Genomic DNA, 6,473 nt, shown 5'->3' on the forward strand with positions numbered 1-6,473 from the left:
AAAGCTAGATACAAATATGATAACAAAAGGGCAATCAAAGGGTGTATCAAACCCAAAAACCTTCATTAAAGATTATCAAATAGCACATAACTCTTACGTGACCACAAAGGGGATTGAATCTCCCTTACAACTGATGTTTCTAATCAAACATCAACATTCTCTTTTCAAAGCTCTCAAAACACTCCCAATGGAAGTTCATGAATTCATCATTATCAATCAACAAAAACTAACTAAATAAGCTTAGCTACCAAGTATTTATAGTTTGGCTCAATATTACATAATTAGGGACCAAAAGTGACCCAAATGAAAGAAAAGGCCTACTAGGGGCTATTTTGACACACTTTTGAAATGCTAGAGAGGATCAAATGCATAACTAAAGTGCCTTGGGTGCATGACCCTTCCAAGGGGATTTTGAGCCCCATTTTGCACTCCTTCGACCTTGTCAAAGTCCTTTGACCCTCCTTAATGGTAATTGTCATGACCCAAACCAGGGCCTGACCATGACGAGTACCTCAAATCTCATGTGGAATAGAGGTTACCCCCTTTCCTAACCCAACCAACACAACAACCTCCATTGTTGGATGAGTTCCAAACATATAACAAGATAACATATAATGAAAAATAATAATAATTCATTGAGAGTCTGTACCATCCATTGGTAATCAGACAACTGCCAGAAACAAAAATAATAAACCAAACCACCCAAGTCCACAGTAGTCCAACAAATCCTTTGCAAATCAAAAGTCAATAAAATGTCGGGACATCCCCCGACAATAGCCAAAACCAATATCCAAAGAGATAGTCAAAACATAAAAGAAACCACAATATAAAATGGGGTCTTTCAAAGGATAGAAGCTTACCACTTCAATATGACTTGCTAGCTGATCTCGAATCCAAGTCACTGACCAGGAGATATGAAAGTATGGCTAGTCCCAGCATCGCGTGGGGATACAATGCCCAAAGACGTTTAGTAGTTGGGGCGCTAGCATATAACTAAGGGATAGAGGAATAAAATAATTCCATGATAATAATTTAAAACCAGTACAACATCCAAAGCATAATATCATATGAAATACATATACATATATATAATATCACATGTGGGGGTAGGAAACAAGACTTAGCATGAAATAATGCCTGCATCGCGTGGGCATACAATATCTAGAGATGGCTAGCAGTTGGAGTGCTAGTATATAACTCAGGGATAGAGGAATAAGATAATTCCATTATTCAAAACCAAGTCAAACCATCATATGCAATCACATAGATACATACATACAACATATATATATATATACATATATATATATATATATATATATCGTGTCGAGATAGGAAACAAGGTTTAACATGAACTTTGAAAATATTAACCTGAGTTGTGTAGCATAACCATCATATAAAAAGGCACCCATGAGCTATATGGGCCCAACTCTCCCCTAGTTGGAAGGGCCCAGTGCGTGTAGCTGCATGAACTAGAGAATATCCATATTCGTGTATGCCTTTATAAGGGAATCAAACCTCCCGATATAGTCAAGGTAACTTAAGAACCAATGTATACAAAATGGGGTACTCGGACCTCTCATGCATATATTCAATATGGGGGACTCAAACCTCCCATTCATTTAGACACCCGCATCGGCTAGTGCGGTTTCCAGTGTTAGTCCTTTGGACCTTCACTCTTATGGCCCAGCTACACATCCCGCTCTTAAGCCTAATTTAAAATATTTAACATGAATCGACATTTATTAAATCCCATTATACGTATAGGAACCCCATTGGTATCATCATACCAACCCCACTCACAAGTGTATATTATGCCATAACAATAGTTTCATCATTTTGGGACTCAAATCCATTGCCAAACAAGGACAACAAGTTAATTCAAAATTCTAGGAATCTAACACATTTTATCCAATACAACCCTAAGGTTACAATTTAAATCAATTTATGGCCATCAATGCCTTAAAAATTCATTCATCAATCATTATCATTCTTATGCCAAAACCTTAATTCAAAAACACAATTCAGACTTATGACAAGATCATTCTTATTTACTATTTCAGCAATAGGTTGAGGGCATTCCATTATCAACGACAAAATTCACCAAGTTTATGGTTTAACCAAGATCTCTCAATTACATCACTATTCCCATGTACCCACATAGCAAAACCATAATTAAAACATGCATAATCACAATTTAAACAAAGGAAAATAATATTCAACGATATGCATCAAAACCCCCCAATCTTGGTTTCAAAAACATCATTGGTGCCTCATGAACATTACTTAAATCATATGATTTTAGTGAAATAATAATGAAGGGAGAGTCATATGCCTGAATAACAAAGATTTATGGATAGAATTACAAACACTTAGCATGCATGTTTTAAGATTATGTATGAAATTAGTTTTACTTATTGCATTCACCCCCAGTTACTCAGTACATTCCAGAACTACTGATCTACATATATGTTTGTATGGTTACTTTGTTTCACCAACCTCGAACCACCCAATAGGATATTTACACCTACTACTATATAATGCCTCACACAGAGCCATACCAATGCTAGAATGATAACTATTGTCATAGGCAAATTCAATGAGAGGAAAGTGGTCGAACCAACTACCACCAAATTCAATTGTATAGGCTCGCAGCATATCTTCCAAAATCTAAATGGTTTTTTCCACTTGCCCGTCCTCCTGTGGGTGAAAGGCAATGCTACGACTCACTTTAGTCCCCAAACCATGCTGAAAAAAGTGCCAGAATGCGATGAGAATTAAGTACCATAATCTAATATAATCGAGACAGACACACTATATAACTTCAAAACCTCCTAAAGGATCAATCTATCATAATCCTCAGCAGAATAATTAGTCCTCAGTGGCAAGAAGTGGGAAGACTTAGTCATCCTGTCAACGATGACCCAAATGGAGTTGTACTGATTCCACAACTGTGAAACTCCAGTAATGAAATCCATATTAATTACCTTCCACTTTTATGCTAGCAATTCAATCTCTTTAAGTAGACCACCGGGCGTCATGCGCTCTACCTTTACTTGCTGATACACCATACACTTAGCCACAAAGTTGGCTACACCTTGTTTCATGCTATTCCACCAATACACACCCTTAAGATCATAATACATCTTTGTTAAATTGGGATGAATTGTATACCACGATTCAAGGGCCTCGACTGAAATCTTGCCTCACAACCCATCAACATCGGTAACACACAACCTCCCTTGGAACCTCAAGATACCATCACGACCGATCTCAAAGGCCATTACCTTATTCTTACCCACATCATCCTTGATCTTCATCAAGAGTGGGTATAATATCTGTTTCTTCTTTATTTCAGTCCCAAGAGATGATTGCACCACCGGTTGCAAGAACAAACCACCATCCTCAGAGTCCAAGAGATGAACTCCAAGGCTTGCTAAACGGTGAATATCCTTCACCAATTCTTGCTTATCCTTATCCATATGAGACAAGATGCCCATTGATAACCTACTAAGAGCATCAACAACCACATTACTTTTTGTGGGTCGTAGTAGAGACTCATATCATAGTCCTTCAGCAACTCAATCCCCCTCCTTTTCCTATGATTAAGCTCTTTCTGAGTAAACACGTACTACAGGCTCTTATGATCATAAAAGATATCAATATGGACCCTATATAGGCCAAATATTCAATGTGAATACCACGACTGACAGCTCCAAGTCATGAGTCGAATAGTTCTTCTCATGAACCTTCAACTTTCTAGAGGCATAAGCAATCACCTTGCCATGCTGCATTAACACACAACCCAAACAAAAACGAGATGCATCATAATAGACGAAAAAACTTTCAATACCCTCAGGTAGAGTCAAGATCAGAGCTGAAGTCAACTTACCTTTTAGCTTCTCAAAGCTTCCCTTGCATGCTTTAGACTGTAATAACTTTACCTTTTTCTGAGTCAACTTGGTCAATAGATCCGCATAGAAGAAAAAGTTTCCATGAACCTTCTAAAATAATCGGCTAAACCCAAGAAGCTCCAAATATCAGTTGGAATCGTGGGTCTAGTCCACCCTTACCCACTACAACTTTCTAAGGATCCACTATGATCCCTTTACTAGACACAATATGACCCATATAAGTTACATCATTCAAGAAGAACTCATAATTAGAGAACTTAGCATACAACTGCTGATCCTTAAAGGTTTGCAACACAAGGTGAAGGTAATCAATGTTATCCTCCTTACTTTTAGAGTACACTAAGATATCATCAATGAAGAAAATCATTAACAGATCCAAAAACTGATGAAAGACCCTATTCATCAAGTCCATGATTGTCGTAGGGGCATTGGTCAAGTCAAAGACATCACCAAGAACTTAAAATGGCCATATCGGGTATGAATAGTTGTCTTAAGGATATCAATCTCCCTAGTCTTTAACTAATCATACCCAGACTGAAGATCAATCTTAGAGAAGAATTTAGCACTATAAAGCTGATTAAATAGATCATCAATTATCGAAAGTGGATACTTATTTTTTACCTTCACCTTGTTCAACTATTGGTAATCAATGAACATATAAAGAAAACCATACTTCTTACCTATGAACTAGGTTCACCCCACGGGGACATACTAGGACAAATACAACCCTTTTCTAAAAGGTCTTACAACTGCTCTTGAGTTCCTTCAAATTAGCTAGAGGCATTCTATAAGGGGGAATAAAAATAGGACGAGCGTACGAAACAAGATCAACACTAAAATCAATCTCCCAATTGGGAGGGACACCAAGAATGTCGTCGGGGAAGACTTCAGGAAACTCATTTACCACTAGAACAAAATGTAAAGAAGGGCCCTCCAAGTTAGAATCTGTAACCCAAACCAAATGATAGAGATAATCCTTTTAAATCAATTTTTGGGCTCTACGATAAGATATAAACCTCCCCTTAGGCTCTAGGGAACTTTCCTTCTATTTAATAATTATATCATTGGGGAATTTAAACACGACCTTATGAGTCTGACAGTCTAGAGAAGCATAGCACGAATGCAACTAATCCATCCCCAAAATAATATCAAATTCAACCATGTATAACTAAAATAGATCCACCAAAGTCTCCCAACCACCCACAAATACCACATAACCCTTATAAACTCTTTTAGCAATCACCAAGTCACCCATCAGGGTAGAAACAAAAAAAAGGTCTGATATACACTCAGGTTCAAAACCAAAATACACAACCATAAGTATGGTCACATAAAAGAGAGCGGGTTGATAAAGTAAGTAATACAGATCATAGGAAAAAAGTTTCAACATACCAATAATAACATTTGGAGGTGCCATGAACTCCGGACGAGTAGTGAGATCATAAAGACGGTTTCGACTAGTGCTGGAGCCAAAAGTGGAACCCTTCGGTGCAGGAGCTGATGAAGAGGCAATAGGAACCTTATTTGACTAAAATCAACTCAAGAGGGACAATCCCGCTGTATATGTCTAATCTGACCAAACATAAAACATCGGTTCCTCCCCTTCTCATACTGACCATGATGGTGTTGACCATAAAATCTGGATAGGGTAGGATGGAGCTAACTGGGTCCCACTAGCTTGAGATAAGGTACTATATGCCATAGAAGCATTACCACCCTGAAAGCGTTGGTCACCAGATGACTTTTGGTTGGGAGCACTAGCCATCAAATAGGAGTTAGGACTCCCCTAACTCTTCTTTTTAGGCCACTTTCCACTTTGTTGCTGGGTCCCTCCCTATTCTAAATACTGGAATTTTTTACTCTGACTCTCACTAATATCAACTTTATTTTTTCTCCTCTTCGACCTGCAACATATAAATCATGAGTCGAGAAATATCCATATCCTTATTTAACAAGGCAACCTTACTCTCCAGGATCAAGTCTCAGGATAACCTAGAAGCAAACTTTTGCATTTGGACATCATGTTAATTACCATCTCAGGAGCATGCCGGGATAACTGACGGAATTTCAAAGTATACTTCTTGACTATCATTCTTTTTTTCCCTAAGTTGACAAATTCTGCTACCTTCACCTCCATCAAATACTAAGGAAAAAAGCAATCCAGAAACACACTAGAGAAATCATCCCACAGGGCGAAACCAACATCTTTTCCTCTCCACTATTCCCACTCTTTGTACCATTGGAACACCTTGTCTTTAAGTTGGTAGGGAGCAAACTCTAAACCTTTAACCTCCGAAACATCTATAACTCAAAAGATCTTCTCCATCTAATCAATGAAACTTTGAGGGTCCTCCTCAACCTTAGCACCAGTAAAAGGATGCAACCTCATAAATTGACCAACTCTAGGAGCCTCAGATAAATCCATAGTAGAACCAACTGAACCCGACTGTTGTCACCGAGACATCCCCAACTAGGTTAATAGGTTAATAGAGCGATGAATCTTACTATTAGTAACCTCCCCTTGAGGATACTGAGTATGAGTGTTGCCCTCAGGAGTAG

The sequence above is a fragment of the Capsicum annuum genome, chromosome 5, assembly GCF_002878395.1.
Source record: "Capsicum annuum cultivar UCD-10X-F1 chromosome 5, UCD10Xv1.1, whole genome shotgun sequence".
In the NCBI taxonomy this organism is placed as follows: Eukaryota; Viridiplantae; Streptophyta; class Magnoliopsida; order Solanales; family Solanaceae; genus Capsicum; species Capsicum annuum.